The sequence below is a fragment of the Poecile atricapillus genome, chromosome 3 (assembly GCF_030490865.1).
Source record: "Poecile atricapillus isolate bPoeAtr1 chromosome 3, bPoeAtr1.hap1, whole genome shotgun sequence".
NCBI lineage: Eukaryota > Metazoa > Chordata > Aves > Passeriformes > Paridae > Poecile > Poecile atricapillus.
Genome location: NC_081251.1, coordinates 21,129,815 through 21,142,823, shown reverse-complemented (window position 1 = coordinate 21,142,823; position 13,009 = coordinate 21,129,815). Strand labels below are relative to the sequence as shown.

The 13,009-nt window shown below is 40.9% G+C and overlaps 1 protein-coding gene across 2 annotated transcripts in view; it reads right to left on the bottom strand.

Annotated features, from left to right (window-relative positions):
• ARHGEF10 (Rho guanine nucleotide exchange factor 10) overlaps positions 1–12,121 on the bottom strand; it is a 108,359-nt gene extending 96,238 nt beyond the window's left edge. Inside the window, exons 1-2 of one of the 2 annotated variants that reach the window (XM_058835974.1) lie at positions 11,987–12,054; positions 3,706–3,765 (exon numbers count right to left, since the gene is read on the bottom strand). The gene's annotated coding sequence lies outside the window, so the exon portion shown is untranslated. Of the gene's footprint in view, positions 1–3,705; positions 3,766–11,986 lie in introns of both variants that reach the window. The other variant, XM_058835975.1, reaches the window with a different exon arrangement.
• Positions 12,122–13,009: the final 888 nt, after the last annotated feature.

Below are 13,009 nucleotides of genomic sequence, written 5' to 3'. Positions count from 1 at the left end.
CAGCCAGCAAACCTCTGAAAGTGAGTCTCAGCACCTTTTCCAAATGCATCTTTGAGTAGCTAAAAGGCTTTCAAAATGATTTTTTTTTCTTTAAAAATATAATGCAAACTTTTAAATATCTATCAAAGTTAACTTCCAACGATGATATTTTAAAATCAATTCCTTCGTCACCAGCAAATATTAACAAGACAGAGATGAACCATGGAGCTTGATTTCCATTTTGATCTAGCTCACAGTGACATGCTTCAAATTACACAAGAATTGTGTAAAAGGACACAGACTCAGTGTTAGAGTCCTACCCACTGACCTGCTTGCTCCCATCTGAACAGTGCAGTTATTCACAAGAAGAAAGATACACTTTCTCACTTAAGAATGCCCCAGGGGTTGATTTATACATTACATTAACTCATCTTGAAGCTCCACATATTTTTTGCTACTTTTTAGATGCTGAGAAAAATCATGCAGCAGGAAAGAGAGCTTGTGTATTACAGATTGCATTAACACCCTCCAAAAAGAAAATAATTGCCATATTATGTAGCAGACAGCACATTTATGAACAATCTCTAATAGCACCATATTTCAAAGAGAAGCTTTTCACTCTTCTTTTGAGAGGCATGGGAACTAACTCAGCTTAAAGATCTTTAAATAAATATTAAGGTAGATGACTTAATTTAACTAGCAGCATATTGTACATTTGCATTTGTAGCTCAAGTGCTTTTCACATTGATTCTCCTCCTAGAGAATACACAGATACACACATATACACAGCACAGTTTACAGGTGCATTTAGACAGTAAAAATGAAAATCAAAGCTCAGATTAAGCTGAAATGGACTTCTGAATGTTCTCCCATACACTCAAGACAGGCGTTTTCAAAATTAAATAGGGTTGCTCAGGGCCTTTGTCCCCCAAGTTATGAAACCCCATGAAGGTGGAGTTTTCACCACCCCCCAGAGCATCCTGCTCCTGAGCTTAACCAGAAGGGTTAAGGAAGGTTTTTCCCCGTAATCCCAACTGGAGCTGGCTTTACAGCAGCTTGCAGCCATTGCCTCTCATTCTCCTGCTGTGCACTCCTGAAAAAAGCCTGGCTCCACCTTCTTTCCAACCCCGCCTTGGGAAGCAGAAGACTGCAATTCAATCCCCCTCCATCCTTTCTTCTCAAAACGACACAAACCCAGTTCTCTCTGCCTCTTCTGACCTCTTCCCATCCCCAACCATAGCACTGGCCTTTACTGGACTTGCTCCAGTTTGCCAGTCCCTCACTTGTACTAGGGCTCACAATGAACACCGAATCCCAGATGCAGCATCGAGACCACTGAGTAGATGCCAGTTGGCTTAACATAAAATTACATTTAAAAAATTAACAGCTTTTAAGACACAGAATATTAAGATTTGGTTCCAAAGGTATTAAAAAAACTGCAAAAAGAAAAAATCCTTATTAAACATGTGCTATTATATTCATGCATATTCCATCATAAAATTACAAATATGAATAATTGCCCTGACCTACTCAAAATTACGTAGAGGTTCTAAAAATTTGGAGCTCTTTTCCCTCATGTAACGTTGTTTTCTCAAACACAGTGTAACCTGTGTTTAATGACTCAAACTGCACCCTTCCGGACTCCACAGCAATCACAGGAACAAAGGGACAGCAAAAAGCATTCAGAGTTACTTAGCTGAAAGTTTAACATTTCCCACTGGCATCCAGATGTGAAAGGAATTTACCTGACTTGGTGCTCATCACCTTCTTTGCTTCAGATGTGGGTAGAGATAGCAGTGACTGCTGTGGGCCACAAAGTTGGTCTACAGCTTGTCTCCTTTCCCCCCATTCCCCAATATTTCTCCTCTGTGTCCCACGTACAGCAGACACAGGGGGAGAGGAAAAGGAGCTCCTGGACCTTTGAAAAAGGGCAGCTGACCCGCTCTGGTCTAAACATTTCCAATGTCTACTTCCTGATGTTTTCATCCACTCCTTTCCTGCCAAACTGTTAGGAGGAACAAGTAATTCTTAGTCATATTTATAGATTGGAAGAGGAAAGATAGTTTTCCAATTTTTTAAGTTCCCAGTTTATCTGCCCACTTATAGCTGAACCAATCTATCTAGGCAAACCCCAACTATCCCAATCCTAATGGACTACCGTTAAAAAAAAACCTACTTGTAACACAATAGCATGCTTTTATTCCAGATGTTTAGCTAGTAACTTCCTAAGTTTGGCACTAAAAATCAAGAAAAATCATAATAAATGCATGCATCTTCAAAGAAAAAAAATGCAACAAGTCCTTTATTATACTGCAATATATTCAGTTCCTTGTTGCAGTGTGTTTCTTGTTAATGGTATGTTCTCTTATTGCCCAAGTTGATGGTTTGGTCCAACGTAGACTCTCCCACCCCAGGTTGTCAATCTCCCCTGAGTCTCCTGTCAATCCTACCTTAGGCCCACCGCATGCTTGGAATTCCACTTTGGAAATCGCCTAAATTTCAATGTTTGATTAGTCCATGTGACCCAATTTCCTCCCCTACCTCCCTCACTGGACGATGATTTTGTGAACCCTGCCTTTTACCCTCCCCAGGATATCTCCAATTAGCTGATGCTTTGTACCTTCCCTGTGAACCGCCTCCCTATTTCAGCTGTTGCACACTCGTATTTTCTGTCTTTTGCCCCCCAGATTCCCCAGAGCAATAAATCCTCTATTATCCCATGCAAAAGAACTCCCTCTCATCCTTGCTTCCTCAGAGTGCAGACTGACAGCCAAAAAGCCATAAAGCAAGTGCTCTAGTCACACCTCGGGTCATCCTGATCCTGGGGCGTGACCCACTCCTGGTGCAGGCTGAAGTGACAGAGCCAGATAAGCACCAGCCTATGCATTAGTTCCTGACCAAGCTTGCATTGCTTTCTAAGTTTTAAGTTGATATGTAAGGAAAAAATAAAAGGAATTAAAACACCACATTAAAACCAGACGTTCATGGGCAATGTTTCTAATGCAGAGAAGTCTCCCACAGTTAAAGGAGTCAGATCTCCAATGGCAGTAACACTAGAAACCAAAATCCTCCAAGTGTGAAATGGTCCCTAAGGACAGCTCCCAATTCAAATTTTCCACCAGCTACACTCACCTTTGACCATGGAAGCTGGCACTGAAGGAAGTGTGAGTCTGTGATGTTTCACAGCAGACCTCACAAACACAATGTGCTAATACCTGCCAAACCTGTGAGACTGAGATTCTGATTCCACAGCGAAGGGCAGTGTCAGCAAATGAAACAAAAGCAAAGACACCTTTATACTTGTCCAAAGACTATAGAAGAATGTCAACATTCCTCTCTCAGACTCAGTTTTCCTTTCTCCTAACCTCTGGTAATTCCTTTTGCCTCCAGGACTAGGTTTCTCAGCTGCATCTACGTAACTGATTTTGTTCAATTATTTCCTCTAATTGTGGGACAAACAACAGACTATCAGCTCTCAGCTAAAGGATTACAAATACTGATCAACGTCTGCATTTCCACTTCAACAAAACAATTTTCCGACAGTCACTACTTGTGCAGAAGTCAGAATGCAACAAAAATGGGACTGGCACAAACTGCCAAAACTACAAGGCAGTGCAGCATTCAGAGCTGGGGGCACAGTACTTATTTACTGAGCTCCCAAAGGGCACATGCTGCTAAGCTTTCTCAGCTCTGTCACCCTAAGAACTGTGCAAGTGACTCACATACCTTCTCTTTAGAGTGTGTGCACTGTAACTGCAGCAACATCAGGAGTCTTCATTCTTAACACTGCAGAGAGAATGAACATTTTATAATATGAAACAGAAGCTGAATCAAGGAGGCTGATTTCCAACAAACTGTGACTTGTGGAGAAAGCTTAGTCCAAGCAGAAATGCAATATCTCTGAGAAAGCCTGAAAGTCTAAAAAACAAACTAAAAATAACAACATCAAAACAAAAGTTGCGAAGGCAAAACTCATGAATGTCTAAAATCCCCTTGTTTCCACATCACTTAGTGAATATTGCTGTATAATGCCCAACTGAGTATTCCCCCTAGAACTACAGAGCTCCCACCGGGAAGTAAATCGTGCTGAAATTTGATATAAAGATTCTTCCAGTAGGGCAGAGAAATAACAAGATAAAAGAAGGCAGAAGGTAGAAAGTTAATTTCCCATTTTTTCGTGCTGTAGCTCAAGAAGGCTCTCTTACAGACAGAAAAAATAAAAACTGATTGTACAATTTGCTCTCCATACAAGTTATTCCTAAGAAACATACAGTAAATTTTTTGAAGAGGTGTCTACAGTGAGTATGAATGAAGAAGCCATTTATATTATGACAGCTTCCCATCCCATGCTGTGAGTAGAGAAGTCTGTATCAAGACTGGATCATTATTTCTTTTAATGTATATTTGATTTTATTAATAGCTAAGAGTCCTGTTCTATATGAATTTTATTCTTAAACTTAGCAAAGAAAATTACTGAAATTGCAAGCAATGGAATAAAAAAGGAAGTACATAGGTTCAGGTAGAAAATTAATAGGAAGACCAATTCCTGACTCAGTTAAAGTTGAGCGACATTCTATTTCTTACAACAATTCAAACAAGGTCAGATCTGCAGAGATGCACATTTTTCAGAATGAATAGAGAATCCACTTTATAAAAGCTACTTTGCTTATCTGCTCCCTTTTCTCATATCAAACAGTATCCTGCTCAAGGCCAGAGAAAATACAGCCACAGCAAGCCCTGAATAAAAAGCTATGATCTACAGAGACATCCCAAAAACATGGCTGAAAATTGGTTTTCTAATCTTCCTTTTTAAAGGGTTTGACTTACAACATTTCATCACCTAGATTCCTGCTCAGTACATTACCTAGCGGAAGGGAAAGGAGGAGGAAGCAAAGATTGCATTTGTAGATTTGTCCAAAGGATCCTGATCACAGTGAAATCAGCACTGTTAATTTTTTTGTATTTAAGTTCCTCCCCTCTACAGATTATTATTGCAAGGCAAATTACACAATTGATAAATTTGTTCAGGTTGGCAGCAAGTCATGTAGTCCAACCTGCTGCTCCAAGCCAGGCCCACTACCAAGTGAGACAAGGCTGCTTTATCTGCTGAGATACTGAAAAATCTCTAAAGACAGACTGCACAACTGTCAGGCATGCTGCTGCCTTGTTTTGTTGTCCTCCTAAAAAAAACCATTGACCTCATATCTAGCTAGAACTACACTTACTTCAGTTACGGCCATAGCCTGTGATCCTGCCCCCTTCCTCATAGCCTGCCAGCTGGTGGGAGCACACTGCCAGGCCCCCATGAAGATTCTTTCTCCTACAGGGCACTGCTGCCATTCCCTAGCATTGTAGCAGCCTTGTGCTGAACTTCCTCAGTTTTACCCACATCTCTCCTGTACTGGGGTGAGGTGTGGACACAAAACTGGATGCAATACTGCAGATGTGGTTTGATAAGTCCTGAGTGAGAGGAACCTTTCCCTCTAAGACATTCCTTCCCAGGTGTGTAACCTTACCCTCCTCATTGCTGAATTCCGCAGAGTTCTTGCCAGCCAGCTCCTCCAATCCACCCAAGTCCTTCTGAATGACAGCCTGAATCTCAAGCCCATCCACTGCCCACCCCTTTCCCCCAGTTTAGTGTCACTTGCAAGCTCCATGAGCAAGGGCTGGTGGACTTTCACTTCATGCATAACATTAAACTGGACACATCCCATGATGTACAGCTAGGGTTCTCCACTGTTACCAGCCTCAACCATCCACCTCCAAAACCAACCATCCCACCAGGCTTCCACCCATCCAGCAGCACACCCACCTAGATCACAACCATATTGTGCAAAATACCTTGCTGAATCCAACACAAGCATATGGTTTTATTAAGCTCAGTAGCAATATATTTACTTTACAAATAGAAAAGCCATGACCTACAAATATTTGGGGAATCAGAGGAATATGGATATAAAGTAAACCACAAAAAGGAAGAGGTTCCCAAACATGCACTTAGGACACCTAACCTTTCTAGTGAATGAGCCTTGCTCCTGTCTTTTGTCCTGGCAACTGTATGAATACCCAAAACAAGAAGACAGGCATCACCCCAGGATTTGCTGACCATCCTGAAGGTCAATGGTACCATAAAAAATTGCAAGCAACTGAAGAATTAAAAGGAAACATTGGCATTATATGCTTTAAGTCAAGAATGATCTGTTTTCTTCTGTGCCACACAAACTAGAAAACTGCATCACTGGATCAAGACAAAGATCTTTCATGTCCCACATGCTAGCAAAATAAAAATATATTAAGAGCATTTTTCTTAATTTCTGCTATCATTTGATAGTAATCAAGTAACTTCATCTGGAAAAGCAATCATACTTCTGCAATTTCCTTTTTAAAATTTAATTCAGATTAATCCTTTTCAATGCTGGATATGAAGAACTATCTTAATTGGCAATATCCTCACCAAGGTTTCTGTTCTTTAATCAGAGAAGATTCTCATATGCTGCAGCACACTTCAATTGTGACATAAATCTATACAGGGTTTAGTTGCATACATATTATTATAATACATGTGCAATTAGAATTATTATGGCCAGAGTTTAGAAATGTTTTTTTATTAAAAATGTACCAATATAGTAATTCTGATCACCCTTACATGTAAAATACAGTAATTTTGTCACAGGGAGTATATCCCCTCTGAAATATGGTTTCATTCTCCAGCAAATCAAGGTCTTAACTTAAAAAAAAGAAAGCCACAGAAATGTTATTTATGGATACAGTCAATAAAGCATTTTTTCCCCTCCAACTGTACATTAGTCAGACATTCATTACAAAAGCAGAAAGTCTTGTTTCAACTTGCACTAAATCTGTCCATCCTAGTTTTACAAGGCATAGGTTGTCTTTCAAAATACTGATGACAACTGATGAAAATTTCCACCAGAAGCTGTTTCCAACAATGTAAGTGAAAGGATACACTGAAATGAATATTCAGTTACTACTGCTGCCTGCAAACCAGGTCCTGACAGAGATGCTTTACCTAAATGTTTTCAGCTCTTTGGGTACTACTGTCCTTGGAAAAGTAACCATGATGTCTCTCATTGAGGACAACTCATTCTACCTGATCATTAAAAAATCATCCAGTTGAACAAATGTATTTCACCTGATGAATAAATATATTAAGAACATAAATAGTCTTATTACTGAGTTTCAAAAATATATGGAGTAAAATGTGGAAATACATTTCTAATAACAAAGTTAAAACGTACACTCTAGAAAAATAACACTATTTTCTTTGATTTTCTAACACCAAAATTTTATTTAAATAAATCAGAAATCAGGTAATGCAGCTGTTAAATCATTAATTACAGGAAGAATGAAAAGTACTAATAGCACCTGCTAAGAACAGCCCTTAGCTTCAAAAAATGTGTAATGGAAGCCAGATTCTCACAGAAGTGTAAGTTCTACATCTAGTCCAAATATCAGCAGTCTTCACTCTTTCCTTGAATTAGAAATTATCTAGTAGACATCTTTCTTCTCAACCTTCTACAATTTGAAAGAAAAGTTTTTAAAACTCGGCTTAGTCAATCCATAGTTTGCAACAATACCAAATATTAAGTATGAAATTCTAAAAGGATACTGAAGATAAGATTGAAAATTGCTTTAGATAAGTGAAAAATATAAAAACATGAGACATAGGCTCAAGACTCACTGTAATCCTACCAGAAAATCTAAATATTGCCATCTACCTCTCACTAAGTTATTATCCCATTTTACAGATGAGGAAGTAATGTTTACCCTCTTTCTTGGAAGTTTTTGAGATGTACAGTTTGTATCTCTGAGAAAAAAATATTCATACGATTTCTGCAATTTTTTTTAACACATTTTGAGAAACAAGAGATTACAGAAGAGAAACAAGAGTGAATATTTGACCTTGAGCTTGGATCCTAATAGTTCACATTCATGGTTCAGTCCCAAGTAACAAATATTGTACAGTACAGTAAGTTACTGAAACAGATTTTCCCAAGATAATGCCCCTATTCAGCAGTATGTAAGTAGAACAATTTATTTTGCTCTGCTTAACTGCTTCACCCACGCATTTGACATTAAGCTTCAGGCTTCCTGACTGAGCACTGAACATGTAGGACATAATCAATGTTGTGCAGTTATGCATCACTTCCCACAGTCTTGCTGATTCAGGCATTTCAGAATAAACATGAATCAAGTTTTTGATCTAAAAACACAAGTTTGAAAACATATTTTTCAACTCTTAGCATTACTTATCATCACTCCCTTAAATACAAGTTCTACTTTTACATGTTCCTGGTTTCTAAATAACTTACACTATTTTGGTTCAAGTAAAACTCAAGATGCTTTATGATAAGAAAGTGTCCAACGGATTAAAATCTCAAAAGATGCTAATAGTAATGCAGCAGTTTTCTTCCATGGATATGTGACAGAACTAGAGTCACAATATTCTGCTCTTTGTAAACCACACACTCACACGTACAGTGACATTACCGAGAGATATTTGAGAACAAAAAGAATACTAAGACATAGTTGTACAGGTCCATACCAAGAATTCTGGTTTACCCTGCTCATGTGCCTCCAACCTCCTTATGATAAAGAGCCTCTCTCCTGCATGATACACCTGCAGTCTCCCCTAAGTAGTTCTCAGGCCTCAGTTTATGAACCAATCCCTGAAAATTTCCAAGCATCCAGGCTTACAGCTTTTCTACTCGCTGAACTACTTCTAGATTCAGAAATTAATTTACCAATATTAATTCTCCACTAACAGATGCAGTAACAAGAATGACATTGTATTAAAAGGGAGTAGGAAAAAAGTGGGGAAAAAGTATATGTAATAAATGCTGATTTAAAACAAATATGATTTTAGATATGAAAAATGCCTTCCTCACATGTTGTCAAATACATACAAAATGAAAGACTAATTCATACAACTATCAATGAAACGTCATTTATAGTTTCATTATAACATACAAAATGTTCAAAAAGTAAGAACAATTGCACTCACAGTGTTTAACACTGTAACTCCAAAGGAAGTTTCTCAAAGGTACAATTGCCACAATAGATATTCCACAAGAAGCATCCAAGGATAGTCTGAAAATGCACTTACAGCTCAAAAAACCATCAGGAAACTGAACTTACAGAAAGACAGTTTAACAAATACCTTTTAGAGATCATATGACAAGTCCATGGGATCCCTTCTAACATTCTAAAGTAAAACTGTAAAATGGAAATACATAAAAAAGTGAAATAGAAGTCACTGTACACAAGCAGAAACAAAAGTACCATCCCACATATGTAAAATTAAGAAAATAAGTACCTCACATAGCTCATTTCTCCATAACATACAAAATTGAGAACAGTGTACTACAGATGCACAGATAAACTGACTTCATAAAAAGTCTGAATCAAAAGTCTGAATGTCTGAATCAAAACTAGTCCTCTTTCTTCTGGACTGCAGCTTTTGCTTCCTGGATGCTTCAGAAATAGACTGAAGTTTATAAATTTTCTACATCAGATTCTAAAAATAATTTCTAATTTATATAGAAGCAGTTAATAGACTTCCTGTTTTACAACTAAGTAGTGTACTATTCCCAATTGCATTAAATTCCGTTAACAATTATGAAGTCTAACAATAGCCCTTCAGATTTGTTGTGTTTCTTCAAATGTTTATAAACTATGCAATGATTCCTAAACTGCTCAGAATTAACTGAAGAACTTCTTTGTTGTTGAGATTTCTTCACAGAATCATAGAATGGTTTGGGTTGGAAGGGACCTTAAAAATCATCCAGGTTCCAACCCTCTTGCCATGCATGAGAAAGGGACATTTTCCACCAGCCCAGGTTGCTGTTGCTCAGAGCCCCATCCAAGGGGCCTGGCAAGATAAAGCTTGTTTTACAGTATTTCAGTATGGGAAAGGATTTTTGCAGTCTACTGATGAGTAAAATCATAGCCTATCTGCTAAGCATTAGCACAGCTCAGAGTCAAAGAGAGCTCCTCAGCATGGAGGGTAGGAGGTAACCCCCCCTGTTCAGCACTTTAGTATGCTCATAACTGGCCTGTCAGATTGGCTCTGCACAAGACTCGTACATTTGGCTTCCGTGTCTCGGAGCTGCAACGCCAGACCACACACACCCATCACGCAGCACTGAGGCTCCTCTCCATATCCTGTGGCATACCAGCTCCTGAAGCCCGAACCCATAGGACCTTTCCCATAGGAAGCCATGGTCCTTTCTCCTACCACATCCATCTGTGGGTACCAGCCACAGAAGCCCCACACACTGGACACCCAGTACCATCACAAGACACCTGTCGTCATTCACACACTAAGTCACATCCCATGTACAATGCCACAGGTAATCTAAGGAATCCATAGAATATATAAAAATCTTCAAATCTCACTGTAAAGCCTCTGGAAATATCAGATTTCAAGGTAGTATCTAAAGAACTACTGTTCATAAACAGATAAACACATGTAACTAGTTCATGGAGTACTAAGCCTGAGGGTGAGAAGAAAAAAAAGAAAAAGAAAAAAGACAAGATGGATTAAACAAAGCAAGTCAGATAGATTATCAAGATCAAACAGATCACCCAAGTGAAAAGAATGAAGGGCCCATTGAAGAAAACGGCTGAACAGCCAGAACCTCTGCCTGAATAATGGGCTTGAAGTTGTAGGCACTGAACATGTCCTCACATTCAGGCAATAAACTTGTGTCTCCTGAGTGCCAACAGAAAATTTTAAAAATGTTATACTTCATTTCTACCACAGAACAGATTGCTCATTGGGTTTCACCAAGCAGAGTGAAGGCTTTTAGGAAAAAAATATTTTATTTATAATAAAAATGGCTATAAACTAACACATGTTGGTATAACCTCACTGTATTTATTTAGCATGAGAGTTTTTAAGCAATGCTTTTTATTTCCTGACTCATGAAAAAAACCACACTATCCTACACTTTTTTACACTAACAGTTAAACTGCAAGACTGAATAAACAATTGCTTTTTACATTGCAATTAAACAACTTAAAACCTGCTAGCCCAAGGTAAAAACCATGGTCTTAGTATCTTTGGGGAAAAAAGAAAAAAAAAAAAAAAGGATTGAAGAAATATGTAAATGAAAGAGGACAGAATTTAGGATGAATTAAATTGTTTTGGCCAAAAATACAAGCACCACCAAAAAATCTTTAAAATAAACCTTTGCTGTGGTCAAATTATTAATAGCTGCCTTTCCAAGCTCTTGGTACTGCCTACTGACACAGCTTGCTCACTCACTCGTCCAGTGCATGACTGGGCAATCTTTTAAAGCTCTTCTGACTTTACCCTGTAAGCGCAGTGTATCTAGAAAAAGCAACTACATGGTCCGGGATCACCACAAACAACTATGTAACTTCTCCAATACTTGCACCGTTAATTACAAAGAAACCAAAGAAAAAAAATACATAAAAGGACAGTGTTACTGTGAAGAAGTATTTTTCCCCCGTTTCAAGAAAACAAATTTAATTGCAGATGCCAACTAAAAACCTGGTTAACACCAGCTTTGAAGAACGGGGAAGGAAAGGAACTCCAGCCCCTACGGGAGCTCTATTTTCCACAGCCGTGTCTGTAGCTGATGGAGACGGGAGAGAGGCTGGAGCCGGCGGCTCCCCACACCCCGGAACACGAGAAAGCCCCCGCGAAAACCTCGCGGAAAAAACTTCACCGCAGTTCAACAGCGAGAAGTTTGGCCAAGGCGTTTTACGGATCCCTCGCACCTTCCTTCAGGGACCCACCTCGCACGGGCAAAGCCTATTTAATGACAATCTCACACCATGCGTCTCCCCTTCCTCCCCCGCGGCGGTGTCCAGCGGCTGCCGCCCCGGGCCCCCGCAGCCCCAGCGAGGCAGCCCCCGCCCCTGGAGGGCGTCTCCGCACCAAACATCGAGCCCACCCTCCGAGGACCAAACTTTCCGTGACAACACAGGAGCAAGACCCCGGCGCGAAGCGAGCACCCACCTCCTCCACCGCGGCGGGAGCCGCCGCCAAGCGCTCCGAGGCGGCCGCCGCCCGGCACGGCCCGCTCCGCCCCGCTCCGCCGGGGCTCCGGCGGCCGCCCCGCTGCCCGGACACGTCACTCACCGTGGAGCTCGCACTGGCCGCCGGGTGGAGCTCCTGAGCGCCGGCGGGAGCCTCCCGGCCCGCCCCGGCCTGGCCCCGGCCCGGCCCCGCCTCGCTGCGGCCGCCGCTGCCGTCAGCGCCTGCCCGGGGCCGCCCCGTTGGATCCCCGTTGGCCCCGGCGGTCGGGCCGGCCCGAGCCGGGGCGGGGCGAGGCGGGCATCTCGTGTTCCCCCGGACCTCGCCGCATTCCTGCCGCCGATCGTGACACCGCCCCGGGGCGGGAGCAGATCCCGCCGCTCGGCCCTGCTGGCGGGGACAGCCCCCCGAGGCGTCGGGGCAAGCGGCGGAGACGTGAGGCTGAGGGCAGTCGGGCCCGGGGCTGGACAACTGGGCACACTCGGCCTCATGCTCACGAATAGCCCCTGAACACGCCAGGGTACACGCTGGGCCACGGCGCTATTTTGGGTTTTAATCTCATTTATAACTTGAAATCCAGTAATAGTTTTCAAATAAATGCTATCTAGAGACGCCGGCATCTCATGGCGAACATTTTTGCTTTTTGCATCCCTTGCATGACAGTCCTCACAGCGAGTATTCCTGCAGACCACTGAGCAAGGCAACCACACAGCCACCCAAAACCCGTGCCACTTATGCATGGAATGCTTGTCCTGAGAGTAACAGTAGCACTTGTACATTCAGGATTGGCCATGCCAGTTAGTTAAAATAGAAAAAACCTTTACAAGATGCAATCATTTTGCAAATGTGTACTTTACAATATACCCGTGTATACATCTGACAAACTTCAATAAAAATAAATGCTCTTAAGTACATTATAAATTCTTGAATAAATTATAAGTCATTACAACTATTTAATGTTGTTAAGTATTATCTAAAAACTTTGGACCACTTTTAAGAATGAAA